The following is a 16292-nucleotide window of genomic DNA, read 5'->3' as shown; positions in this document are numbered from 1 at the left end:
GGGCAATGGAGGTGTTCGGTGGAAGTGAGGTCAAAGTAACAAAGGATGGCCAAAGACAACTAGGCGAAGTAATCGGCACGACAGACTTCATGACCGAGTACGTGACGGGAAAGGTGAATGAGTGGGTCAGGGAAATCCAAGCTCTGTCTGAGATTGCTAATATAAAGCCTCATGCGGCTTTTGCAGCATTCACCCATGGAGTCAAGCATCGCTGGAACTACCTGATGCGCACTATCCCTGATATCGGCCCCCCCCTCCACCCTCTGGAAGAAGCTATCAGCGCCAATTTCATTCCCAAAATAGTGAAACACCCTCACTTAACCCTAGCAGAACGATCACTCCTTACACTACCACAGAGACTGGGAGGAATGGGATTGACCAATCCAGAGGAGATTGCTGCCACCGAACATCAAAACTCAGTTAAGCTCACGGCAGCCCTCACGGACCACATAACAGCTCAGAACGCAATAGGGGAGGTGGATACCCGTGAAGTAAACAAGATCCGAACGTCCATTACGGCAGAACGACAGCACGGCCAAAGTGACAAGTTGCAGCAACTATTGCTGCAAATACCAGAGAATTCGACGAAGAAAAGTAGCTATAGCACAAGAGGTGGGCGCTCGAACTGGTTAACTACGTTACCGATAAGGGCAAATGGTTTCAGTCTCAATAAATAAGAATTAACAGATGCCAATGCTCTAAGGTACAGTAGGCCAGTATAAGGTTTGCCCTCCCAATGCGTGTGTGGCTCTTCCTATGACGTCGATCATGCCATGGTATGCAAGAAAGGGGGTTTCATATGCATGAGGCATGACGAGGTAAGGGATCTCACAGCAAATATGTTGAAGGAAATCTGCCGTGATGGCAGGGTAGAACCGACCCTCCTTCCATTGGACAGTGAGATTTTCCAACATAGGACTTCAAACACATCCAACGAAGCCCGTGTTGACGTCAGTGCCCGAGGATTCTGGACGTGGAGACAGCAAGCCTTCTTCGACATCAAGATTTTTTATTCCATAGCCGCATGTCACCATAACCTAGCTCTCGATGCTGCACATAGGAGGAACGAGAACGACAAGATAAGGGCATATGGGGAGAAAATTCAGAACGTTGATCAAGGCAGCTTCACTCCTCTAGTTTTCACAACCTCTGGTGGGATGGGAACCAGTGCAAGATGCTTCTACGCCAGACTCGCAGAGGTGATATCCGAACAGAAGCAGCAGCCCAGAAGTTATGTTACAGCCTGGATGAGATGTCGACTGTCCTTCTCTCTCCTTCGGTCGGCTTTGCTCTGCCTCAGGGGAACGAGAGCATCGGCCCCAAAGCCGACAACAGTTGCAGATGTTGACTATGAGACTATAGTCACTGAATGCCGCATAGATCTGCGGCTCAACTAACCCTACACAGCTATGATAGCTACTTATGTATTAGGATCTTTAATGTTAAGGTAATAAAATGGTCGCAAAGGTATGGCTATTAGGGGAGGCTGGAGGCCATTGAAAAAAAAAAGTAGAAGTAGTAGTAGTGCATTTTCGCCCCCCAGGCCCTGATGTGAGTCAGTGACCTGGGCCCGGGTGAGCTAACCCCTGTAAAAAAATAAAAATAAAATAAAAATAAACAGCGTCCCCTGGTTGCCTGCAGTGCCCCTAGTGGCTGTCCGCGCTCGAGCCTCCCAAACAGTTCTTCCAATTGCAACAGCCCCTTATTTTTGGTCCAAACATGCTTGAAATTTGGATATGTTATGTATAGTGACCTTCCAAAAACATCTTAGTCTATATAATGTTTTGTCAGACCAAAGTTTTTTGTTTGTTGTTTACAAATTTTTAGATTTTTCCTGAAATAATATATTATGCCCATTTATCTGTTTGAATAATTTTCAAAGTAGTGAAGACAGATGTACAGTAGTTTTGGTTGACTGTCTTAATTTCTGCATTGCAGGAACTATGGCTGTTACGTGTTTACTTGATGAGGATTGTCCCCTGAAAAGTCCCACCAAAAACAACAAGAATGAAAATCTCATAAACTGGTCACTGTGCATCTTCTGCCAGGATTCCAAGAACAACAATCTCGTATGTCCTGCTGAATCCAAACGAGAAAACGTTGGTGTAGGATACACAACTCTTGTTGATGATTTGCAAAGTTCAGCCAAATTGGAGGTTTACCAAGCTCCCTGAAACTAACTTCCCTTGATGAAGGAGAGGGCATCAGCACCACACTAGCAAATCATAAAGCAAAGTGGCACAAGGTATGCATAGAATTCCAGTACAACCAAACCAAGTTAATTATTGTTTAAAAACGGCAGGTTGATAACTCCATAAGTTAAGTAACACCAGAAGGTGTGACAAAGCGAATCAGATGTTCTCATGAATCAATGGATGAATCTGCATTATGCTTGTTTTGTGATGGATATGGAAAACTTGGAGAACTGCAACAGGCAAGTACTTATGGGCTGGACTGGAGAGTCAGGTCAGCTGCTCTTAGTGTGGGTGACACCAAGTTGCTGGCAAAATTAAGTGCTGGTGATGTAATAGCAATTGAGATGAAATATCACTTGAAGCGCTTAATATCATTATATAACCGGACCAAAGTTATAAACTTTCAAAAATCAGCTGAAGATCAAGGAAATGACTTGCATAGCAGCATAGCATTTATTGAACTTAAAACATTCGTTGAAGAAGAACTTAGTGAAAAGGAAAATCCCATATTAAAGCTAGCAGATTTAGTGAAAATATACAACAGACGACAGGATCAACTTGGAGCTCAACAGCGAGAGAGAATTAATTCTACTCGACTCAAGGACAAGCTTCTAGCACATATTCCAGCCATACAAGCTCACAAAAAAGGGAGAGATGTCCTACTAGTTCATGACACAACAGTGGGGAAAATATTGTCTAACACCTTTGATGAAACTACTGAGAGAGATGCTATTTGTTTGGCCAAAGCAGCTCACATATTACGTAGGGATATATTTGACCATTTCCCATATTTTGAAGATTCTTTTTCATCTGATTGCCAAGAGAAATCTGTTCCTGCAGTGCTTTTTGCTTTTATGCGCATGCTGTTAGAGGGTCCAAATATACAACAGTGTGACAACCCAGTCCGATCTGAAGCTCTTACATTAGCCCATCTTATCAGGTAAAACTGCATAAAACATTAAACGACGTAACTCATCAACCACAACAGTGAGTCACTGTCGAAACCAGGAGACACCATTTCCACTTTATGTTGGAATGATGATACATGCACCTACCAGAAGCCGTGGGATAATTGACAAATTGTTTCAACATGGAATATGTGTCTCTTATGACAGGGTGTTTCAGCTGTCTACAGATCTGGCCAATGTTGTATGTGAAGAATACAAGAAGAGCCAAGTAGTAATCCCAACCAACCTTAAAACAGGTGTATTTATCACAAGTGCAGTTCACAACATAGATCACAACCCATCTTCAAATACAGCAACTGATTCATTTCACGGCACTGGAATATCCCTATTTCAACACTCAGAGTTTGATGGACAGGGAACAAGAGTGATGAACGTGAACATCAAGTCAGTTGCTTCATCAAAAAGTATTACACCTTTGCCATAATTCTACATAAACGATCTAGATACTGGGATCAGCAGTGACATAAGCAAGTTTGCAGATGACACCAAAATAGGGCGGCAGATTAATTCAGGGCAGGATGCAAATGCACTTTTTTTTTTTTTTATTGAGCACCCCACTACATCCTTGTGTAAGGTGAAGCGCAGACGCGTTTACAGCGCCCAACAGGAAAGCATGCTAAGTTCATGCTTGCCTTTATGTCTCACGAGTTCAGGGCGTAGAAGCCTGAAGAGTCAGGGCGTTGAAGCCTGAAGAGTCAGTGGTTTATGTCATCAAGTTATTGGAAGCTCCAACAACTTTCCCTGAATGAATTCGCAACTTTCGACTTACAACAGGTACTTACTTTACTGCTAGGTGAACAGGGACTAATGGGGGCTAGGAAGTAAGTCCAAACAACTTCCACCGGCCCGGGAATCGAACCCGTGACATCTCGCTTGCGAGGCAAGAACGTTACCGCTTCTACCACCGGTCCCCCGCAAATGCACTACAGGAGGATTTAAATAAACTGCAGGAGTGGTCAGAAAAATGGCAAATGAAATTCAACACCAGCAAGTGCAGCGTACTTAATATTGGAAGAACAAATACTGTCAATGTATACAACCTTAACAACATCAACCTAGAGAAGTCGACTTGTGAAAGAGACTTAGGGGTACTTGTAAGCCCGGACCTACGGCCTCGAAAACAGTGCGTTTACGTTCGAAATAAGGCAAACAGAGTATTAGGTTTTATATTAAGAAGTGTAAGTAATAAGAGTGCAGAGGTCTTATTGCAACTATATCTTGCGTAGTCAGGCCGCACCTCGACTATGAGGTTCAGTTCTGGTGCCCTTATTATAGAATGGATTTCCATTCACTGGAGTCGGTGCAGCGAAGAATGACGAAAATGATTCCGGGACTTAGAAATCTTCCATATCAAAATAGGTTAAAGAAACCAAACTTGCATTCCCTAGAAAGACGAAGAGTGCGGGGAGATATGATAGAAGTATTTAAGTGGGTGAAAGGAATCAATAAAGGCGATATAGATAAAGTTCTTATAATATCCGAGCAGGATAGGACTCGTAGCAACGGATTTAATTTTGATAAGTTTAGGTTTAGGAGGGAGATAGGAAGGAACTGGTTTACAAATAGGGTGGTGGACGAGTGGAACAAGCTTAGAAACTTTGTAGTAAGTGCTGGAACGCTGGAAGGTTTTAAAAGGAGGCTGGATAGATTCATGGATGATAGAGAGTGGTAGTAACTCTCGACAGGAGTTGCCATGCACAGGCCAACCGGCCTATTGCAGACTCCTTATTTTCTTATGTTCTTATGTACACACCTGTACCACCAATTGTTAAACCTCCACTCAATCCACCAATGCCAGCTACAGTGCTGACCACCCTACCTGATGAACACACAATGAACGCTCATGTCCAGGATGAATATGGATGGGAAGAGGTTAAGCGATCTTATTTAGGAGCCTTAGATGAGGAACAAAATATCTCCTGGTCTGCATATCACGTCTCTCAACAGATGACTGATGTTCCTGCGAGATTTTCAACTTGTTTATTGCTACTTTTTGAAGAATCTTCTCACTCCTACGCAATGATCCGTCATAGCAGTGCAGCACTTAAATCCAGGTCAGATACCAGTCCTTGCACGTGACCAGCCCCTTTATGCTAAAGCCAAGAACATTCAGTGGCCATGGACTGACTCGTATGGTGAAGATAAATTAGTTACAATAATTGGAGGAATGCATATTAGGATGGCGGCCTGGAAGGCAGCAGGGATTTGGATGGACGGGAGTGGATGGACAGATGTACTTACTGAAGCCCAGGTAAAGCAGCTCATCTAAAGCGTACCAGGTACGTACACCAGGTTACAGCAGCCTCCTTGAAGGTGACACTGGTAGTGAAGGATTTCCATCATGGTCTCAGGAAATGGCAAGACATCATCTCCAGTTCAAATACTGGTCGCTTGTTCTTGAACTAGAATAACTGTGCTGATGTTTGTGAAGTCTCTCAGGTCATCAAATTTTAAGTTGTATGTTGATGCCTTTGTTCAGCTCATGCCATGGGTCTTTGCATTGGATCGTACACACTAGTTACGATGGTTATCTGTACATGTACACGATATGCAGGAGCTGCCAGTAAAACATCCCTAGCTCGCGAGAGAATTTGAAGCTGGGAAATTCATATTACTTAAGACAAAACTTGCATTTTCAGCCATGTCTCTGGAACAGGGCTATGAACAAAATAATAAGATGGTAAAAGGTGAGGGTGGAACCACTGGCCTGACTAGAAATCCACAAGCCCTCCTTAGGTGGAGGATTGGAGGCCTACAAATTGCCACCCTTGTTAACGAATTGAAGAAAGTTCACACCTAAATACAGAAGAGCAATTACAACACCATGAACAGGTGTCTAGTTTTCATAGTAAAAATAGAGCTCATGTGCAGTCACTGGTGGACACCATTACAGAACTCGGTAACCCATTCTCTGATGAAAGCAAGGAATTTGTGTCACTTGGTAGCAATACTGTTGCTGATGTGTCAGAGGTCAAGACTGTCGGTGCAGTAAAAGAGACTGGATTACAACAGTACCAAACCTTTATAAAAGAGAGACTTATCGATCATTCCAAATCGATAAATGAGCCACTACCTCAAAACAAGTTTTCTTTGTTAAAGGATCGACCAAAACAAGCTGTGCATTCTAAGGTTAACCTTAAGCCCCGTCCACACGATCGAGCAGTGCCCGTTTACCGGGCAAAGCCTGTGTGTTGTTGTACACACGGGGGTGGTTGGCGGCAGTCATAGTCGGGCGCCGGTAGCTAGTAGGTGGTCGGCAGTGGAGGGTGCGGTACGATCACCATGGTGTGTCACAGGAATAATCCCCAGACAGTTAAAGCGAAGAGCATAGCATTGTGTACTATAATAATTGCTGCTATGTGCAAAAAGAAGAACCAAATGCAGAAAAGGGAATGGCGCAAAGAGTGGTTAGGTCGAAGAAAAGTATTGGGAAGTCATGCCACGATTTTATGTGAACTGCAAGATGGACATGAGCAAGACTTCACCAATTAAATGAGAATGGACCACAACACCTTTTACAGACTTCTAGCGAAAGTGGAACAATATTTAAAAAAACAGGATACCAATATGAGGGAGAGTATATCTGCAGAGGCTCGTCTAGAGGCAATGCTCATATATCTTTAAACTGGGTGCACCTACACGTCAGTACAGTATAGAACGAGGATAGCGAAACAAAGTTTGTCTCCCATAATACCTGCAACTTGTGAAGCCATCTATGAAGTACTCAAGAAAGATTACTTGCAGGTGAGATTTGTAGTACATAAAAATTCATTGAATAATGTTAGAATTATGATATGCAGGAAGCTATGGGACTAGAGTGAGGAGAGTGGCAGGAACGAAGAACACACACGAATGTCCTCATGACATAATACATAAACAATCTCCCGTTTATTGGCACGCCAATAATGTACATTGCATAAGCTTATTTAGTTATACACTGGACATCTGGACCAAGAGGGGAACATATACTTATCACATTTGGAAAGTCGTCGCTCCATATCCAGCAGCAAACCACCAGGCAGGCTGACCATGATTTCTCTCAACGACGGGCATGGGCACTCCGCTGGTTTGCCCGCCAATTTTGCCCTATAACTGGCATTTAGCGCGTGCCCTCCGGGCACTGCTCGATCATGTGCACGGGCCTTAACGCTCAAGTCAGCAAAGAAGGATTGGCTTTATTATTTTCCAGACTCTATATTGGATGTCAAAACCGTGGTGGCAGTCTTGACGACTTCTTTGCACATGAGAATCATGCCTACCCTCCTTCTATTTCTGATGGTGGCAGGTTACGAACAAGCTCTAAGTCTAAATTGTTACAGTGCTTTGAAAAACTCTGTGAAGCAAGGGCAGGTGAGCCTGATGTCTCAGCAGTGGTTATTGATGGCGCTGTAATAGCCCCTGTCTCATCAACAGAAAGATTATATAAATGGGTTAATTACATTTGAATTATATACCATATCATCTCCCGTAACTTTCCACTGGCTGTAAGTTGTCATGTTCTTATCACGTGGCTGCTAGCTTCCTTGAGGTGCAGCCAGTAAATGCTTGAATCAGCATAGAGAAGCTAGCACCCAGGAGGCATTGTTACTCAATCCCTCACACAAGTCCGACGTGATAAACAGGTCTATTTAAATAGCCTCTGTCTTTCTCTTAACATTCATTTATAGTGAAGTTACGGTTGATTTACACTCTGGAATTGTATCAATAGCAGTTCCTCAATAAAAGGAGCAGACAATTGGGTTTCGCTACTAAAACCCAATATAATATAAATGTACCAGCCTAATTAACTTCTACAGAATGCTACAGTTAACCAGCTAATACAGTGCTGCTGTTGCGCAGATGCTCAAACTAGGGACAATGAACACCTTCAATGAGTACAGCAAAGCTGTTTTTGAGCTTTACATTGCACGATGGCTAGAGTGGATTTGGTATGGGATGTTTATCTGCAGTGCAGGCCCCGTTGTGGGTCATTCGACCTGTGCCCAGGTGGGCTAATTCCCGTAAACAACAACAACAACAACAAAAACTAGAGAAAGACGAGGCACAGGAACCAGACGCAGGGTGATGTTTTAAAGTCCTTGACCACGAATTTGCCCCGAGTTCTTGCAACTCGATGAAAATAAAACAGAATTATTTCATTTCTTACCCCAACATAATTATCATTCAGCTGAATTGGGACGGGAAAATAATCATTTTAACAGATGGGCAGGATGTTCTGTGTGAGCAAGATTGTGTGGACTTATCTCAGCTTACACCGTGTTCTCATGAAGAAGCCGACATACTTATCATTCTTCACTGTCTAGAACTCTAGATGCTGCTACCAAGGGCCATAATAGAATTCTAGTAAAAACTGTGGACACAGATGTTGTTGTGCTGGCCATTGCTAGTTACCATAGGCTAGCTGTGGAGGAAATATGTATAGCTTTTGGATCAGGCAATAACTTCAGATACCTGCCAGTTTATGCCCATGTTCCATGCCATAACGGGATGAGATACTGTCTCCTTCTGTGGTCGTGGGAAAAAGACAGCTTGGGATGTATGGAGATCTTATGAACACTCCACGCATGTGTTCCTACAACTTACTGCATCCCCTGGTGGGTTCAAGGTAATTTCACTCCCGGTAATTTGACTCCTGTTATTTGACCCCCGGTAATTTGACTTTCGGTAATTTGACTTTCGGTAATTTGACTCCCAGTCAATTTCACTCCTGGTAATTTCACTCCAGGTAATTTCAACTACATTAAAAAAAATATTTAAATAATTTATTAAAAAACTTTATAAAAAATATATTAGAAACACTTCTTAAAAAAACAAAGAATTACAATATGTTTTAGTGTTCTATAAGTGCTGAACGGTTGGTTGCAGTAGCTACCAGAGGTTGGATAATCCACTCCTGTTTCAATAAATAATTATAATGATAATGGTAATAAATTTAACATAAATATAGTTTGATTTAAGTAGTTAAAAATTAAATATTTAATTTAAGTAGTTTTGAAATCTAGTTTAAGCAAGTGTTTAAATTTTAGAATTTTAAAAATCCAGAAGATGTCACCACCAGAGGTGAGGCCCAGTTGACAGGTTCAGTCTTCCAACTGCTGCTGCCAGGTGAGGGTTGATCATAGCTCATTCGTATATCCTTGTTACTATGCCTCACGTCATTACCAGCACCCGGGGAAGGGAGAAACTTGTATATGATATACCTGGCACAACTAAGGAAAGTTCAGTTTGAACTGGGTGAGAACTACAATAGCAAAAAGAAGTACAAAGATTTGAACAAACGGTTGCAGGTTATTCTTGCTAGATATAATCCAGAGAACAAAATTGACTTTTTACGAGCAATAGCTCATAACCTGCGTCATTAATAATTGTCTTAATAAATAAACGCAATGTTTTAAATGTTGGTGAAATTACCGAGAGTGAAATAACGGGGAGTGAACGTGACTGGAAGTTAAATTACCAGGAGTCAAATTACCGGGAGTCAAATTACCGGCCACCCCATGGTGATATTATTGATGACCAACTGGCTGTACTGGAGAGATTTATTGTTCTACTCTACGACCATACCAGTGAAATCGAAAAAGTAACCAAGAATGTCTTAGTTGCTTACCATCGTACTCTTTGACTACTTATTATCTTAGCTATTGACTGAGTAATACTTATCTTTATTTGGGACACAGCTAAACTTAAAGGCATATTCATATAGCACACTATAAAAGTAAATGTCTGCAAAGAAACATTGATACATAACTTATTCTCAGTTGAAACTGTGATTTTTATGCCCTTGTTACTAGATTACAGGTGACCGAGGCCCGGAAATATCTCTTCACAAAGAAAGGCCGAGGCAATGAAGGGATTCCACTAACCCAAGCTGTGCTAATACAGCATATTAAGCGAGCTGTATACCAAGGTGGACGTGTCTGAGGACAATGTTCTAGTCCTAGGCCCATTCTTTCTGACCCCCATCTATTGGGGTTGGACACTTGAAGGTGGTGTCTATCACCCTATTTGGACAAAATTACCTGAAGCTGCAAAGAATTGCCCAGAGCTGGTACACTTTGGTTGTAAAAGGACATGTTTAGGACGTTGCAAGTGTGCAAGAGCAGCACTTCAGCGTGCTGCTCTGTGCATGTGAAGGACAGTGCAGTTAAGAAATCTATGCATATGATGTAATGTGTACAGCTTTAAGCATTCTTTAAGGAAACTTTATAATTCTGAAGTCTGAGAACATTTGAGTGTTGATTATTGAATTATTTGTAAACAAAAAACATGAAATTATTTATAAAACAAACAAACACACTTTGGTCTGACAAAAAATGTTTATAGACTAAGATGTTTTTGGAAGGTCACGATGCATAACATATCCAAATTTCAAGCATGTTTGGACCAAAAATAAGGGGCTGTTGCGGTTGGAAGAACTGTTCGGGAGGCGTTAGCGCTGTCAGCCACTTGGGGCGCTGCAGGCAACCAGGGGACTCTGTTCAGTTGGCACTATATCATAAAATCTTCACTAACCCAAGTAGAATGTGGCCAAAGTCTCATAATTCTATACAAAAGTGAACATTCATGCCAATTTTATGTGCTTATCCTCCTCACTACAGTAGTATGATTAGTCCCCACAGGTGATTTTACCCACCATGATACATTGTAACAAAAGAATGAAGTGCAATCAGTGAACTGTTGCACGATCACTGTTTTTATTTTGTATTCCCCAGTCGTAAATAGTGACGAGGCACACAACAGTCGTAAACAGTGACGAGGTACACAACAGTCGTAAACAGTGACGAGGTACACAACAGTCGTAAACAGTGACGAGGTACACAGTCGTAAGCAGTGACGAGGTACACAACAGTCGTAAACAGTGTATCGCACACAGCAAAGATACGAATGTACATTATTTATTTATTTAATTGTTAAAGTAGCAAACAGTCACATTGCAATTTCGACTCCATTTTAGATGTCATGTTTGTTCCGTAAATTAAATGAGCCAGTTCACTGTACAGGTGATATTCACATCCCAGCTAGGAGCGGAAGTTATTTAACGTAACTCCTTTGAGAATCCTGGCGGTAGCTGTGGAACGCTACCTGTGTTATACTGTACTGGACGAAGCAGGTTAAGGGTGGAGAGGGAATTACTGCTAGGTCGGGCACGTCTCACCCACGGACTATGGTAGACTCGAGTAATTTTGTGCTAGTCCTTGTTTTCATAGATTGATGGACATATTGCTCCTTGTCTATTTTTTCTTTCCAATAATATGAATAGAATATTTTGTTTCTGAGTAAATTAATGGTATTTCACAGACACACATGGCGTCACGTATCCTTGTGGTCAGGCAGAGCTGTGTTTGAGCATCACTCTGCCGCTAGTACCAAAAACTGGGTTTAAAGATATCATCTTTTATCATTTCTTGTTAGATGAATTTCCAAACTACTCTCAATAAGTATAACTAGTACAGTTGTAGCCGAATTTAATAATGGTGGCTTAGGTATTGCCTATATTGTAACCCTAGCCAAAATAATCTGTAGGCCCTCTTATAGCTGCTACAGTGCTGCAATCTTTTCAACAAAAAAACTACTACATAATTGGCATTAACTGGAACACCTAAACTCGCAATATTAGATTTAATTTTGCTCTGTACAGTAAAATGTTCTCAAAACATGTTACTAAAAATACTTTATACACTAGTTTTAATTATACATGTTTTTTTTTTCAATTCTTTTCATTACTAATCTAATTTTGTTGCTTCCTGTCATATATTTCTATAGTAAAACTATACGTTAAGTTTCCAGCCCACTTTTTATGCACTGGCAATGCTAACAAAGTTTATATTTTTCTTGCAGCTATGATCAACAGCTTATGTGTGAACCAAGATACCTTGTCTAATACAGGAGCAGAGGTTAGTTCTTATGATGGGGAGCATCTTATGCTAACGTTGGTTGGTTGTAGCGAGTCATGCACTATAATCGGCGATGACGAATTGTTCGTTGCGCCTGGGTTGAGTGAGTCATGTAAAAAAAATGATTTCCTTCCTCCGTTAGGTTAGATTGACAGGATTAGGTTAGTGAGTTTGGTAAGACAAGTTATCAAAATTCGTTTAGGTTAGTCAGACTTTTAACGTTAGGTTAGGTTTGAATTGGTTGATTTTATAAGAACTTCATGGCACATTCATTTGCTTCTGTATCTGATAACCACTGTCTTGAATTTACTTGTATTATGAAGCAGGAAGTAGGCCACTTTCTCAGTGTGCTTTTCATGTTCCACCGAAGGGAAGCAAACTATTACAGATCTATGTCTTACACTGGTGGCAGCATACTTAACGTAAACCCACGCCCTTCCTCGCTTGGCCAGTACACCTGGTACGTCTCCCCCTTCATTTAATTCAGTTTGATTATTGTTTAACCGTGTGCAGTAAGGAGCCCCGAGTAGTACAGCATGAAAAGTGTCCTAGTGTGTCATCTTAACAACTCGAGTAAATGTTTCTCACCGTGGTATGTGCGAATTGCTACTAGCATATCTCCCAGAATATGTGCAGTGCTTAATATATTTTGTCAGCGTCCCCCGCGATTTGTAACGTTCTCAGTTTCCCTAGTGTATTTTAATTGTTGGTCAGTTTTACATGTACCCTTTGTGTTTTAGTGATGGAAGCTGTGTCTATACTAACTGTCAGAACCTAACATGTCTTATAACCTACATCCTCCTCCCTGTCCTAATGCCCACTCCACCCGCCTCATCCTTCCATCCCCTCTCCACCTCACCTGGCGGGTCAGTCCACCTCACTCCTCGATCCAACCTAATGAGAAAATTGACGCGATGGAGCCCATAGTTGCCAAACATTGACGTAAGGTATAAAGTATATATACTTTTTACGGATACACTTCCAACTAATCCATCATTCCTTTAGGCTTGTCTTTCTCTGTCAAATGTCACACACAGTACTGCCCCAATGGCCAGCCGGATGTTGGAGATAACCAGCTCACTTGTGTATGACCTGACCTTGCATGTCCAAGCTGTATGCAGTGATCAGGCGGGATGACGGCGCCTTAGGTCACAAGATACAAATTCTTGGACAACAGCAGTAATCAAGAGGTGACGATGGACCAAGCATTGATTCCAACCACAGCACATACGAGCAGAGAGAAGCAGAGTGACGAATGCAGCATTTCACCTTTACCTACCAAACACCACTACACTTCTCTCAAGTCCTCCCTTGGTCTAGGGTTAAAGAAATTTTATATTTTTCTACTTTAGGCAGTTAAGACGCATGGAATGAGGTCGTGACGAGACGGACCCTGCAGCACCACACACTAAATCCTAGAAGGGATTTCCGCTGCGGGTGCGTGGGACAGGGCGGACCGGCGCCTGTGCAGTTCTAGTACCGAGATCGGGTCTCAGGATGCTGATGCTGCCCCACACGTCGTCCAGAGTGATGGCAAACCCCAGTGTGACCGGCTACCCCCGGCCGGTTTGGTGGAATGTGATGCTCTAAACGTAGAAGAAATGCAGATGGAACTGAAAAAAAACAGCATCTGGAATATGTTAGAAAATAATGTTGTACAGAGAAAACTCAGATAGAACTAGAAAAACTCATCTGGAATATGAAAATAATGCTGTGCAGTGGAAACTCAGATGGGGCTAGAAAACCTCATTTGCAATATGATAGTAACTGATGCAAGAGGAAAGTTGCATTATAAACCAGGAGGAAGTGAGAAGTAGTCAGAAGGTGTGGAGACACGACATACAATACAATGTGCGGTATTGAAGAAAGAAAAACATGCAATGTGAAGAGAGAAGACATAAGACGTGCCGTGCTGACATCAGAGGAAGAGTCCATCGGAAGGACCAACCTACCAACGCTGCTGTACTGCTAGTATCCCTGATACCAGCTGGTGGAGAATATAAGCCATGCTGGGCCACACTACTGTATTGCTGTTGTATATGTATTAGGGTGGTCCTTATTTTGGGGCAAAAAACAAAATTTGTAATTGTTTTGTCACAGACCCTGGCAAAAGTTTTCCTTTGGGGTAGAAACATTGCCTGTAAAATATTTTTTAAATATCTTAATAATTAAAGGTTGCTCAAGTCAAATGAAATTTAACAATATTATGCCTATGCTTAATGTTCATAACACATCATTTCCTAGCCCCCAAGCCTGGGCCCCCCAACTCAGTTTAAGTGGTGTTACGACCTTGTCTTACTATTCTATTTTTTTTATATGTAACATGCTTCCATGTTGCTCCATATTATTCCTGTAATGATGTGTTATATTTACTATTATATAATTTAGTCACCTTACCCTGTGCTGTTAAGGTTTTACCTGCTATTATTTGTTCAAGCCCATCTTATTTCTTCATTTAGTATTGTAACAAGCATTCTTTGTTCTCTAACGACCATCTGCATCGTTAAACGACCCACCGGCGGGTCGCACAGGCGGGAAAAGGCAGTTCAGTCCTCTTGTCATACAGTTCACATCCTTTGAGTGACACTCGTCACCTGTTACTTATACTTAATATATTTGTTGTTCCTGTCGCCACCAATGTGGTATATCTATGTGAGTACCTATTTGTCTATTTATGTCCATCAGTATTTGCTTAGTTACATTTCAGTAATTCAGTGTTGTTTCGCGTTAGTTAATTTCAGTGTTAGTTTTTATATGTTTATGTAGTGTTAACGTAATCCAATGCTTTATTTTTATTCTTTTGATGTTTCGATGTTTAGTATCATTTGTGTCTTAAAGGTTTCGATATTGAATCAATTTGTTGTGACAGCTTACGAGGCTCTTTATTGTGTTAATATTTAATTAAATTCTAAAAGGTTTACTTTATTTATTTTTATTCCCTTTTAATTTACTTCACTTTTTTGTTTGGTTAAGCCTAGAACCTGGATATTTAAGTAAATTAAGAGACGGCGTAACAGTGGGTATTAGCTGCTCAAGGCAGGGGTCGCATGAGGACCAGTCTCACTCTTTGTCGCCCAGTAAAGTCTGCTTGAGGGCATTAGGGAATTATTTCCTGTGGTCAGCTACTGCCTGCAGTAGATACTGCAGTTGCTGTTCGTCCTTGGTGATGCGGTTTGAGAAATCTTGGACTAAGGCTACTCCTCTTTCTGCATGATCATTGATCACAGACAAAGCTTGTACACTGGCTTTTGCATTTTGGAAGCCAGGATCATCTTTCCACTGTTCTACTGGGAGGGCCAGGAAATCTGTATTCAAGTTGAGCTTTTTGAAAAATGACTTTGTGTTCTTTGTCGTGAAATCATATAGGTTCTTCACTTGGAGTGTGTCTGGATTGATTGTAACCCGTTTGACATGCTATTCTTTTCCAATAACGATGTTCATAGTTTCCAACATGCGGTCCTTCACTGCTAGGAGAACATCGTCATCAAAGAAAGCCAAAGCAACGAACTCTTCTGACAAGTAACAGAGGTGTCTCATCATTTTGTGGAAAGTTGCCTTTGATATGGCATCGCTGATGGTACTGTAGTCTTGTAGAGCTTTAAGCAACATCAAATCTCCTTTTGGTGCCATTGCAGCAAGTGGAGCAGTTGTCCAAGCCTTCACATATATTCGGGCAAAGAAAATGCACAAATCTGTTAGTCCTCTGTTCTCCTTTGGAGTAAGCTTAAACTGAGAACGGAATAACCACACTTTGAAGGAATAAATGGTCTTTGCCATCCATCGTGCTTGGTGCATTGCACCAGGAGCAGAAAATCATACTCCCCGAGAAGGTGATGTGCCAAGGAAGATGGAGGCCAGCTCTAGCAGCTCTCGATAATCATGTCGAAGCTGTGTCTCCAATAGAGCCTTCTCAATGAAGTTGGTTAGATCGTCCCAAACAGCTCTGACCGATTCTTCTGCCAGATCGTCGGTGGAGGAGTCTTCAAACTTCTGCTTGTCAATTTGTTCCCATTTGGCTTGGAATCTTCGGAACAGCTGTATGTCAGGAGCAGCTGAGTGCCCCATTACAGCTTCAAAAGCAGCTCCAGCTACAAGTTCTAGTACATGGTGGCGGCAGGCAAAATATAGCAAATCACGACTCGGCAACTGCTCAATTTTGACACACGCACCCTTGTGGTGACCAGTATTTGAGCTTGTTGTATCAAAACACATGCCATGCACGATTAGGGTGTGTC

Source organism: Homarus americanus, unplaced genomic scaffold (genome assembly GCF_018991925.1).
Source record: "Homarus americanus isolate GMGI-L3 unplaced genomic scaffold, GMGI_Hamer_2.0 scaffold24694, whole genome shotgun sequence".
Classification (NCBI taxonomy): domain Eukaryota; kingdom Metazoa; phylum Arthropoda; class Malacostraca; order Decapoda; family Nephropidae; genus Homarus; species Homarus americanus.
The sequence above is the reverse complement of the archived record's forward strand: the minus strand, read 5'-3'. Positions refer to the sequence as shown.